We start from the raw sequence: 14,382 nt of genomic DNA on the forward strand, positions 1-14,382 counted from the left end.
CATAGCAGACAAACAGTCCAACTGTTTTCCTAACACTTCTGTGGGCTCTGGAACGAGTATTTTTAGCTAACATGTTGTTAGCTCTGATGTTTTCTTGGAAACGGCTAGAGACCAACCTGAAACATTTGTTGATTTTCACAGTTTTCCAGATACTCGCCATCTGCAAAGCCTACATTATGAGAGAAATCGCCACCTATGTACTTTGGGAAATCGGAGATCACGACATAAATTTTCCAGCCATACCAGACGATCCTTCATACCAGACGAAACCTCCCTATTATCTCTCCATGCCTGCGACTGAAGACAGAAAACAAAAGAGCGGATGTATTGTGATGAGTTACCAACATGAATCGGAGTCAAAAGCTTTGTACCTTAGAGACAAACTTGCGGGCAAGGATTACAATGTGTGGATGAACGAATTCCCACTGAGTAAGTTTACCTTTAGCTATGAAGGTTCCACATGAGGCTATCACTCTCTTAAATTGCCCGATTTGATATTCAATACAAAAAATGAATTTTCAATCTCGCCGTCCCGAATTAGGAACAAATCGGGTGATTTTAATTTGTTAAACTATTTTTTTATTAAAAGGAGTGATTCTCAATCTTTTACAATTTTTTAGCGATTAAAGTTAGGGGCAAATCTTTGTCGATTGAATTTGCAGTAGAAAGGATTGATTTTCATTGCATTGTTTTTCAATCTTTTGCTGTCCCAAATTCCCAATTAAAAAAAAGATTGAAAATGTTCAATCTAAAACAGTTTGAAATCTCATTCCAAACATATGGAACACATGTCATTTGGCAGTACATTAGGAGTAACATTTGATTAGATAGTGAAATCAGTCTGCAAAGAGAGTTAGAGCGAAAACAAAAAAACCATTAAAATCTAATTTTCAATCTATTTATATTGATTTCTATCATCAATCGTTAAAAGATTGACATAATTTCAATCGGCCAATTTAAGAGAGTACCCCTTTGTTTTATAATGCGATGGATAGATATTTATATTGCAAAGGAAAATGGTAAAAAGATTTGAACTATAAGGACAAAAATAACTATAAAAGGACATAATGAACTAAAGTACAAGTACGTAGTACGTATATAGGGTGAATCTTTTTCTTAAAGAATAATTATGCATATTGCTTAGTTCGAGAGGCTTCTCGCAACATGTTAAGCTTCAGAAACACTGACGAAGCACCAAAAAATGTGTAGAGTATTGTAAACGATTGCCTGTACAGTGTTTCATCATTCAATTGAGTGACACGAAGAGTGAAAATGGAGCAAATAAATGTTTTTCTATCATTTACTCGAATGAAAACGAGTCATTATTCATTGTCAAAAGAGTGAAGTCTTATGTTTTTTCTATTTACAGGGCAGCGAATTCTTGAAGAAAAGGTCGGCGTCATTAGGCAGTCAGTTAGTATGATTGTGTGCGTGACTGAAAAATACAAGGAAAGCCCGAGCTGTAGATCAGGTTTGTGAAGCTATTGGGCTATCACAGAAATAAAAGGTACATACCCTATAGAAGACAAATTTGACACATCTGGCCTCGTAAATCAAAAAAAAATTATTTTGGGAATCCCAAGTCTTCTATAGGGTAGGTGCCGTTAATTTCTGGAATAGCCCATTATTTATTCCCCCCCCCCAAAAAAAATTTTCATAATGCAGAACCATTTCCGACCACGCTAGTAGATGCCATAGTTAAGTAGTGTTTGAGTTGGTGTGGGTGGGGGAGGAGATATAATTATAGATAGTCGATAACCGATAATCAATGATCAATCAGTTATCAACTTTCAGTTAAATTCTAAACCCTAACACGCAAATGATGAAACAGACTCTCATGTTCAAATGGCTAAGGATGATATTCCTTGTGGATACTGGGGGGTGAGGGTATTGATTATCGATAATCAATTATTGATTATCGATAATCAATTATCGATTATAGATAATCGATAATCAATCATTTAACAAAACTTTATAGGCCTACGCAACCGACAAAACTGGGAATCGCTAAGGATGATTTCCTTCTGGGTATGGGGGGTTGTGCGTGGAATTAATTATGGGTAATTAATTATCGATTATCGATAATCGATAATCGATAATCAATTATCGATTATCGATAATCAATTATCGATCATCAATCATTAGTTTATCAATATCCAATGTTTAAAAATGTATAGACCTACGCAACCGACAAAACGGGATATCTGCATTAATTTGAAAATATGATTTTCTCCAAAGTGCTAGAAAAGCACACTCTTTGACCATTTCTATGCACATCGTATCTCTTGCAACCTGAAGGAACGAAATTTGTTTCCGTTTTGGATTTCAACAGCTTAAAATTGACATTTTGCGTAAAATGCACATCAAATATTTTGTTCTGAATTGGAAAATCTCTCTTGGTATAAAATGAAAAATATTTCTGATTTTGGTTGTCAATTTCAAACTTTTTTATATCAATCATCATATCCGTGGGCACGTGGTACTCTATTTTGAAAGCCATCCGAGTCTCCATTTTGACAAACGGATAAAAACAAAAATAGTTTTAACATTGTCATCTATGGAAGAAAAATCACAAAACTGCCTTTTTCTCAAGAAAAAAAATTGGGACTCGAAGATAAATTTTCTTCAAACTCGTTTTTAAAATCTTTATATATGCTTAATAACTTAAAAAAAAAAAAAAAAAAAAAAAAACGGAAAAGAAATCTAAGTTGATACTCCACGTAAATGATTTCGTATACGCTAATCCGAACCCAAACCTAACCATTATCCTTCTAATAACCCTAACCCTAACCATAATCCTAATTTCGTCTAAATTAAGGCCTATATGATGAAGAAATAACCAAACTTTATTAGAATATTAGGAAACTAACTCAATAATAGCCTCATACCCCCAACTCTGCCTGCTGCTTTAGCATCACTCTCGAATCTCTGTTATTGAACTGTGACAGAAGATTGATATGCAACCTGTCAGAGCGTCCGAAGTTTTGTGTCACGTGACCCTGCTCTGTAATTTACATAGCCCGTTTACTTAGTATAAGAAACTCATACAGGGAGGGTGTCCCTGAAAGAGCCGTATCGTCGGAAACATAATTGTTTGGGTATTTTAACGCCACAACTTTTGACAATTGACCAAACCGCTCATGAAATATAATAATTTTACGAAACTCTCTCATTTTCAAACTTTCCCCGGATTCAAATATCAATCGATGATCTGTATTCGGAGTGCTAATCACTGCGCATCATCAGCGCATGAGGCGTCTATTGTCATTGATTAATATTTGACTCCGTGGAACAGGCTGAAAATGAGGTAGTTTCTTAAAATTCTTTAAAAAAAAATTGGTGTGGAGTTGTCAAAATTCAAAAAGAATGTGATAACTGATATATTTCTCAACTATACCGGTTATTTAGTTATGCGTTAAAGTACCCAAACAATCATATCACATACACTTATAAATGTAAAAAGTCAAGGGGGTCGAAGAGGAGTCGAAACAGAACAGATAGTTATGGACTGTGCAAAAAAAATTTTTTGCCAGGGCAAGCAAGCAATTTTTGGCAGGGTCGGAAGGGGACAAGAGATTTTTGGCAAGTCAAAAGGAACGATAGCGATTTTTGGCACTTTTAAATATAATGTTCTGAAAAGGTTTAGGAAACAGTATACGGAAACGTTCTAATATTCCAAAATTTCCTGCTTTCTAACCTCACATTATACATATATTTAGACCATTGTATGTTTGCAAATTGAGTTCCTAAAAATTCGACAATAGAATTTACGGAAGAATTCAAGTTGGAGAAAAAACAGCCTCTTTCCAAGAAAAAACCGCAGAAAGAAACGTTAAGATGGGAGAAAAGAAAACCCTGGCGACGAAGGGAAAAGAGTGAAAGATAATGTTACAAAAGAAGAAAGAAGATATAAGAAGGTATAGGAAGGAAAGAGAAAGATGAAGTGAATCAGAAAGATGAAAGGCAGAGAGCACGAAGGAAGGGAAAGACGGCGGTCAATAAGTATGATATGAAAAAGTATTTTATCTTATAAACAGAGGCCTCATACGCCAAGGGGCAAGGGAAAACCATCATTCCATTACTAATGGATGCTGATTACCAACCAGACGGCTGGTTAGAGAAGCTACTGGGAACCGAACCGAAGTGCCATAGATTTTGTACCAATGAAGACATGGACAGAAATGTGCAGGGATTGATAGACGATCTTGGTGACAGTGGAAAGACGGGTTCGGCCCGAGCTTTAGGTAAATGAAATAACCAAACCTTTGTCTGTGAGACTTAGGTATAACGATGAAAGATTTGATTATTTCAGGATTCAGGAATATACCTTTTCAGAAGATGAAAGATTTATGATTCTTACTTCTCCGTCACAAAACACTGTTGTTGATATGAACACGGGACCACTGATTTACAGGTCTGATGCTCTTTCGAGATGGGTAAATAAATCTGTTAAATGGTGAACATGGTGAAATAGAACTATACTGCCGTATCGCTAATATACAGTCTTAGAACGGGTAAAGTTTCACCTAACTGCTGGGTGCTATTCGCCACTTGCACGGTTCCGCCATTATGCACTATGTGCGGGGAGAGCCTCGAACTGGCAGCATACATGAATGGGAATTGAACCAGTCATATAACATTCTGTGTAAGGTTACGTAATTCTTCCTTTCATGTATGCTGCCAGTTCGAGGCTCTCCCCGCATATAGTGCATAATGGCGGAACCGTGCAAGTGGCGAATATGAGCAACCCTTTACTGAAAAGTGTTACCCTAACTAATATGTTGGGTAATAAAATTTTACCAAATGGTATTCATGGTATTGCATAATTATATTACTACATTATTGGGTACTTCTTGTCCATTTGTTGGGTAATATATTACCTTTACTAATTCGTATTCCAACAAAAAGTAGGAATATACATTCTGTGGTGTAACACTGTTTACCCAATTATTAGGTAAACCGAGAGACAAAATGTTTACCTAACCACTGGGTAAAGTCACTTTTACCAAACCCGCGGATATTTATCCAATGTTTGGCTAAGTTTACCCAACCAAATTTTACCCCATAATAATTTACCCCGTGTTCTAACAGTGTATGACGTTTGTTACTTTTGTAACAGAATTTAATAAACCGGGTTCGGGAAGAAACTCGTTACGTCACTAAACCAAACGTTGTGTTATTTTTTCCCCTTCTTAGGACACCGATTAAAGTCTGCGATGAAAAAGTTTCGAACAACACTACGTAAGCATAATCAAAATAAAACCTGTATAGGTTTTACTTTTTAGTTCATTTCCATAACGAAAGTACAATATTAAAGAGATCAATACATAAATATTGTGAAAGGATGGCAAGGGAAGTATGACGACAATGCACAACAGAGCAAAAGAACTATGACCATTCTTGAACATAACCATCATGATCATGATAACGACATTAAAGTAAAATTAGACAGCGCACAGGAAAAGACACCAAAACGGTGTAGACAATGACAGGACAAGACAGGTGAGACAGAAAAACATTGTGACAAGACAGGAAGATGATAATGAAGGAACTCCACCTTCAGACCATCAGACACACATAAAAAATCAATAAAGCAAAGGTACAAAATTTGTGGTATATGGCCACGTACACCGAAATGCAACTCATTGAAAGCAAGAAGGTCTGGCAATGGAATATTCAAATACCAAGTGAAAAGTTTAATTCAATTATTATATTTGCTGCTTTGATAACGACACAGTACGAAGTACCAATTTTTTATATATTTATTTTGTTTAACCAATCTAAATAATTTGGTTTTACTTTAAACATCACAGACGCAAGCAGTACCAGATCTTCCAGCAACACATTCCATGAAGCCGCCGTAAGGAACCCACGATACTGGTCGTCCCAACGCCTGCAATCATGGTTGAAGGAAAATGGCTTAGAAAAAGTGTCTCTCCCGCTGGAAACGTGTCAAGGCAATCAACTGTACCATATGTACAAACATTATAATAAAACAATGCATAAATTCACCGAGACATTAAAGTCAGATTTTAGACTCGATGATAACACAGTTATCAAATTCACCACAGCCCTGCGCAAATTGTTTAGTTGAAGTATATTGACTGAGCACAACATCTAAATATACTGGACACAAGTCTTGTGCACAGTGATTTTCATCACTTCCAGTGTACTTTTGTACTGTTTCCTTACACATCTGTGGGCTCCAGAATTGGGAATTTTTGGCCATCAAACTTTGCCTGTTTTTGTGCCTACATTGATTGTTTGGTTTATTATTTCTGCTTATGTGCACAGCGATTTTCATTACTTGTTCTAGTGCATTTTTGTATTCCTATTGATCCCTATGGTGTGTGCAGGTTTAACACTTCTGTGGAATTTGGAATTGGTAATTTTTGGTTATCGAACTTTAATACCTACCTCTATGCCTACATTTGTTTTTTGTTTTTTGTTTTTTGCCCTCTGCGTACGATGTACTTTTTATTTGTCTGCATTTGACTTGCTTCCCCGCGTCAAGTTTTTTTGCTCTTTTTCTTTCCGGTTATTATATTCACATTCAGAATCAATATTTAAACCTATTTATAGCATAATAACGTTACAAAACATAAAATGGCGTTAAAGTTTAAAAATCCTTTCCTGCAGGACTTTCCATCCTTTTTAAAAACTTGGCCCCATTTAGTAAAGTCGTACCAACAGAAACGCCTTTAACATCATCAAATGGCCCTTTATTACATCAATCTGATGTTTTAAGATGTGTATTGAACAGTTTATGCATTTGGGAAACGGATATATTTACACATATTTAACATTATGACAGCTCCCCAAATTATGAATATTTAGAAACAGATTATTATTTATGTGATCGATAGTTGTGATCGATACACGCCGTTTGCTATAATTTGCAGATAAAAACTGACTTATTTCAGACGAAGTAAACAAATAATGACACATCATGGTAAATAACAGTTTTAAGTAAGTTACAAGAAACGCGGATCATGTTCAAATTTCAATATCTGATTCTAGATACGTACATGCAAAATAGCAAATAAGCCTTGCAATTTAACCTGACCGTGTCAACTTTAGAAGATACGTACATGGTACGATTAGCCAATATATATACTGTTCAATATTTGATGTTAAATTAATCAATTCTAAAGGGGTGAAAATACACACAGGGAAGATTTTTACAACTTTGGCGCGTTCTTACGTTTTGTAACGTTTTTGGTAGATATTGATGTTTTTTTTAAAAAGAAATTAATAATACTATAACAAACTGCAGCAACATTGGTAAATTAGAAAAAATTGTGTTACTTGAATCACTTCCAAGCCAATCGTACAAAGTTTTATTTGTCCTCCAGAAAAAGCGTGGTAGATACCAATAGCCGTTGAGATGAGTAACATAAGTGCGAGGATCACGTAATCGAATAAAGAGAAAGTTTGAGATGGAAATTCAAAATTATCAGCCATGTTGGTTACTTCCATGGTTAAGTGGACGCGGGACGCAGATCGTCTGATAGAGATTCTGGTTGTCAAAAATTCAGACTGGCACGGATCTCACCCCGGCTACACCTTTAATTATGCTATGCGATTTCAACAGACCCATTTACGAAGTCATATGTTGGCCTATAAATTATGTAGAGTCGAGTGATATTTAATTTCGTATTTATCGCCGCACTCTGCCACTCTGCCACACTAAGTATAGCAGTTCTGTGTGTAACAGATGTCTCAATTGATATGTTTTTACTAACTCAACGTGCACACAGATCTATTATTTCCATTATAATTATAAATTAATTTGTGACCACTCAACCAGAACTTAATACCCATTACGCATATCTGATGTATAGCTATACTTGACGCTATTGTGATTTAATTAAAAACAGCGGTTTAAAAATAAATAAATAAATAATAAATAAACGTTTTAGTAGCTGCAGTGCAATTATTTTGATCTATTTATTTATTTTTACTTTTTATTTATGTTGTTCAATCAATCTTTATTAACACAGCAAGCAAAATACATACAAGCAGGCAAAACAACAAAGATTGTACAAGCAAGCAAAGCAACAAAGATTGTAATATACAAATGCCCAGGTCATGTACCAGGGTCAGCAAAGCTGACCAAGATACGGTGCAAGGTTGCACGCAAGACAACGAAATATAGCTAAAATTCTTAAACACTTGAATGTTCCTGCAATCTTATTGTTTCTTACCCGTGTGATATGACATGATATCACACGGGTCAGCGCGTGTGCATCGACGCGATACGCGTACTCGCTATTTGAACCAATGGGAGGCGCACTACAACAACGGGACTGATCGATTTTAAGCCCCAGGTAATTCCTTGTAAAATGTAGAATTTAATTTGATTAAAATTTGTAATACTAATGATATTTTTATTTGAATTGAAGTGTTTAAGAATGAGAATAATGGTATTGTTTTAGCCGCTGTCGTGCATCTATCGTCTCATATAACACGGGCGACATCATTATTTTTAGCGTAAAACAACTCGGCTCTGCCTTGTTGTTTTACTTAAAATAATGATGTCGCCCGTGTTATATGAGACGATAGATGCACGACAGCGGCTACTAACAATACCTTTATTCTCTAAATAACACACACACACATAGGACTAAGCAAAAAGCTGCAAAACAAGGCAAAAAACAAAACAACACCAACAAGAACAAAAAAAAAAAGAATGCAAGAGGCAAATGAACGGTAAAACACTTAAAGTTTGTCATTTATTTATTTATTTACCTAGCCGAGGCCCTTACGCGAGGCCCTTACGCCGGCTAGGGATTGTTCTCTAATCGGTCAACAAAATTTAAATTTCAAAGTTTATACATTTAATATATTTAATATGATACTAATTTTTTGTTATAACCAACTGGTACACGAAATATACTAGCTTATTACCTATACACCTATCCGACTTCGCCATTACTGTGGTGTCCCCGATGTAAAACTGCGGTGTCCCGAGGTCGGGGGTTCTATCCATTATTTAGTGTGTGCTATACAGAATTGTACCCGGGAATTGTACACAACAGTGATATTCAATACACAATCATGAGTATTGAATTATGAATTAAATCTCCCGCTCTGGTACATCTGTGTTGCCGTCAATAGAGGGCCAAATACAGTAAACGCTTCTCGGATTGGTGTATACAGAAAGGTGATTATCAGCCTTCACTCAGCAAATTGACATGCCCGGCATATGCAGCCATTCTCCGTCTGGATAACATGACTGTCGCCCTCAATACGTCTGGGTACAAATTTAAATAACAATACGCTATTTACATATCAATGCGGCCTCATGCTAATTAAAGCTGCCCCATCCAGGAGTTCATCTATGGTTTCACCTAACTGCTGGGTGCTATATGAGCAACCCTTTTTCTGGGTAAAGGTGTTACCCAACTAATATGTTGGGTAATATAATTTTACCAAATGGCATTGGGTAATTATATTACTACATTATTGGGTACTTCATGTCCATTTGTTGGGTGATATATTACCTTTACCAATTCGTATTCCAACAAAAAGGACGAATATACATTATGTGGTGTTGCACTATTTACCCAACTAATAGGTAAACCGAGAGGCAAAATGCTTACCCAACCACTGGGTACTTTTCCCAACCCGCAGATATTTACCCAATATTTGGCTAAGTTTACCCAACCAAATTTTACCCCATAATAATTTACCCCGTGTTCTAACAGTGTATGACTTTTGTTACTTTTGTAACAGAATTTAATAAACCGGGTTCGGGAAGAAACTCTTTACGTCACTAAACCAAACGTTGTGTTATTTTTTCCCTTCTTAGGACACCGATTAAAGTCTGCGATGAAAAAGTTTCGAACAACACTAGGTAAGCATAATCAAAATAAAACCTGTATAGGTTTTACTTTTTAGTTCATTTGTATAACGAAAGTACAACATTAAAGAGATCAATACATAAATATTGTGAAAGGATGGCAAGGGAAGTATGACGACAATGCACAACAGAGCAAAAGAACTATGACCATTCTTGAACATAACCATCATGATCATGATAACGACATTAAAGTAAAATTAGACAGCGCACAGGAAAAGACACCAAAAAGGTGTAGACAATGACAGGACAAGACAGGTGAGACAGAAAAACATTGTGACAAGACAGGAAGATGATAATGAAGGAACTCCGCCTTCAGACCATCAGACACACACAAAAAATCAATAAAGCAAAGGTACAAAATTTGTGGTATATGGCCACGTACACCGAAATGCAACTCATTGAAAGCAAGAAGGTCTGGCAATGGAATATTCAAATACCAAGTGAAAAGTTTCATTCAATTATTATATTTGCTGCTTTGATAACGACACAGTACGAAGTACCAATTTTTTATATATTTATTTTGTTTAACCAATCTAAATAATTTGGTTTTACTTTAAACAACACAGACGCAAGCAGTACCAGATCTTCCAGCAACACATTCCATGAAGCCGCCGTAAGGAACCCACGATACTGGTCGTCCCAACGCCTGCAATCATGGTTGAAGGAAAATGGCTTAGAAAAAGTGTCTCTCCCGTTGGAAACGTGTCAAGGCAATCAACTGTACCAAATGTACAAACATTATAATAAAACAATGCATAAATTCACCGAGACATTAAAGTCAGATTTTAGACTCGATGATAACACAGTTATCAAATTCACCACAGCCCTGCGCAAATTGTTTAGTTGAAGTATAATGACTGAGCACAACATCTAAATATACTGGACACAAGTCTTGTGCACAGTGATTTTCATCACTTCCAGTGTACTTTTGTACGTGTTTCCTTATACATCTGTGGGCTTCAGAATTTTTGGCCATCAAACTTTGCCTGTTTTTGTGCCTACATTGATTGTTTGGTTTATTATTTCTGCTTATGTGCACAGCGATTTTCATTACTTGTTCTAGTGCATTTTTTATTCCTATTGATCCCTATGGTGTGTGCAGGTTTAACACTTCTGTGGAATTTGGAATTGGTAATTTTTGGTTATCGAACTTTACCTACCTCTATGCCTACATTTGTTTTTTGTTTTTTGTTTTTTGCCCTCTGCGTACGATCTATTTTTTATTTGTCTGCATTTGACTTGCTTCTCCACGCCAAGTTTTTTTGCTCTTTTTCTTTCCGGTTATTATATTCACATTCAGAATCAATATTTAGACCTATTTATAGCATAATAACGTTACAAAACGTAAAATGGCATTAAAGTTTAAAAATCCTTCCCTGCAGGGCTTTTCATCCTTTTTAAAAACTTTAACATCATCAAATGGCCCTTTATTACATCAAGCTGATGTTTTAAGATGTGTATTGAACAGTTTATGCATTTGGGAAACTGATATATTTACACATATTTAACATTATGACAGCTCCCAAAATTATGAATATTTAGAAACAGATTATTATTTATGTAATCGATAGTTACATACACGATGTTTACTATAATTTGCAGATAAAACTTGACTTATTTCAGACGAAGTAAACAAATATGGCACATCATGGTAAATAACAGTTTCAAGTAAGTTACAAGAAATGGGGATCATGTTCAAATTTCAATATCTGATTCTAGATACGCACATACAAAGATTAGCAAATAAGCCTGGCAATTCAACCTGACCGTGTCAACTTTAGAAGATACGTACATGGTACGATTAGCCAATATATAAACTGTTCAATATTTGATGCTAAATTAATCAATTCTAAAGGGGTGAAAATACACACAGGGAAGATTTTTAAAACTTTGGCGCCTTCTTACGTTTTGTAACGGTTTTGGTAGATATTGGTGGTTTTTTTTTAAAAGAAATTAATAATACTATAACAAACTTCCAAGCCAATCGTACAAAGTTTTATTTGTCCCAATTCTGCCGTATTAATTTTTGTTGTAGACGTGTACGTTTTACATGTAAATTATAAAATAAATAAATAAATAAATAAATAAATAAATAAATAAATAAATAAATAAATAAATAAATAAATAAATGAACAACCAGAATTTGTTGACCGATTATAAAACTATCCCTAGCCGGTGCAAGGGCCCCGGCTAGGTAAATAAATAAATAAATAAATAAATGACAAACTTTAAGTGTTTTACCGTTCATTTGCCTCTTGCATTATTTTTTTTTGGTTCTTGTTGGTGTTGTTTTGTTTTTTGCCTTGTTTTGCAGCTTTTTGCTTAGTCCTATGGGTGTGTGTGTGTGGGGGGGGGTGTGGGGCGGGTGGGGTGTGTGTGTGGTGTGTGTGTGTGTATGTGTTATTTGTAGCTATAATTCGTTGTCTTGCGTGCAACCTTGCACCGTATCTGAGTCAGCTTTGCTGACCCTGGTACATGACCTGGGCATTTGTATATTGCAATCTCTGTTGCTTTGCTTGCTTGTACTATCTTTGTTGTTTTGCCTGCTTGTATGTATTTTGCTTGCTGTGTTAATTAAGATTGATTGAACAACATAAATAAAAAGTAAAAATAAATAAATAGATCAAAATAATTGCACTGCAGCTACTAAAACGTTTATTTATTAATTATTTATTTATTTTTAAACCGCTGTTTTTTAATTAAATCACAATAGCGTCAGGTATAGCTATACATTAGATATGCGTAATGGCTATTCATTTCTGATTGAGTGGTCACAAATTAATTTATAATTATAATGGAAATAATAGATCTGTGTGCACGTTGAGTTAATAAGAACATATAAATTGAGACATCTGTTACACACAAAACTGCTATACTTAGTGGTGCAGAGTGCAGAGTGCGGCAATAAATAAATGAGATCCGTGCCAGTTTGACAACCAGAATCTCTATCACACGATCTGCGTCCCGCGTCCAATTAACCATGGAAGTAACCAACATGGCTGATAATTTTGAATATCCATCTCAAACTTTCTCTTTATTCGATTACGTGATCCTCGCACTTATGCTACTCATCTCAACGGCTATTGGTATCTACCACGCTTTTTCTGGAGGAAGACAGAAAACTACGAGTGAATTTTTGCTAGCGGATCGTACAGTTCATCCAATTGTATCTGCATTATCTCTGGTAGCAAGTTTTATTTCAGGCATTACAATGCTGGGAACACCAGCTGAAACATATATATATGGCTCCATGTATTGGCTCTATGGATTTTCAATGATTATAGCTGGTTTCATTACTTGCTGTTTTTTCATACCGGTGTTCATGAGACTTGAGATTACCAGTGTCTACGAGGTATTGTATATTAATAATGTACTTATCAGAAAATGTAGAAGTGAAGTAATTTTCTTTCTTTCTTTCTTTCATTGGCATTGAAATAAAATGGCGCACCAAAGGTGTTATTGCCCTTGGTCTACTTTGTTTAAGGAGAAGAAACATTATGTGCTGTTATTTTCATTTTACCTTTACTTTTAAGATGTTTATTCTCTATCAAAAAAATACAAATTTGTAGGTGGATTTTTCAAATGTCAAAATGAAATGCGCGCAAATTGAAGTAGAGTCAATTACAAAATATCCAGTAAGTTGGACATATTGGGATTGTTTACTTGAGTTGGAGTCGAGTGAGGTATGGAGGACTTAAAGTAATGTTAGAAAGTTTGTTTGAACAGAAAAAAGAAATTAAAATAACGCAAAAATCAACCTTATTTAAGTTAAAGTTAGTTTCAGAGTTGGTGCCTTTACCTTGCATAGTGTGCTCTCATTCAAAATGCATGGCACGTCGTGGACAAATGACGAAACTGGGTATCGCAGCAAAAGGTATTATAAAATTTAAACGGTAGTTGTGATTCACTACATATTTTCACAGAAGGTGGCTATTGAGTGTGGCATTTATAGACTTTTTCAATAATGGGAAAGTTCGACTTGACTCTTGCATAAATATCGATTCTTTGCCCTATTGCACTTTTTTGACTCGCCCTGTATTTATGTATAAAATAATCCAGCAAGCAGGTCACGATAGATACCGTATTCACGATGTACGTACGTGAAATATTTATGCTCATGTAACCACCTGACCATGGTCTGGCCTGCTGTCTACTGTTTCCCTGGGAAACAAGCATTTCCAATTTGGGCCTTTAAAGACAAAAAAGATGATACGTGCATGATACGATTAGCCAATATATGAACTGTTTGGATAATGTTAAATCAATCAATTCTAAAAGGGTTAAAAACCACACAGGGAAATAAGTAAATAAATAAATGAATGAATGAATATTAGAATGAAAGTTCATCTGTGTTGGTAGTAAACATAATTTATTTAGTGGTTTAAAACCTTTGATCACAACACAAAAATGTGCGTACCTGGAATTTTCAGTCGATACTTCTACTTCAGCAGACTGGCAACCCAAATTGACATGGAACCCAGATATTTTGAGCGTGGTGTGAAGGAGGTCATCTATAT

Source organism: Amphiura filiformis, chromosome 12 (genome assembly GCF_039555335.1).
Source record: "Amphiura filiformis chromosome 12, Afil_fr2py, whole genome shotgun sequence".
Classification (NCBI taxonomy): Eukaryota; Metazoa; Echinodermata; class Ophiuroidea; order Amphilepidida; family Amphiuridae; genus Amphiura; species Amphiura filiformis.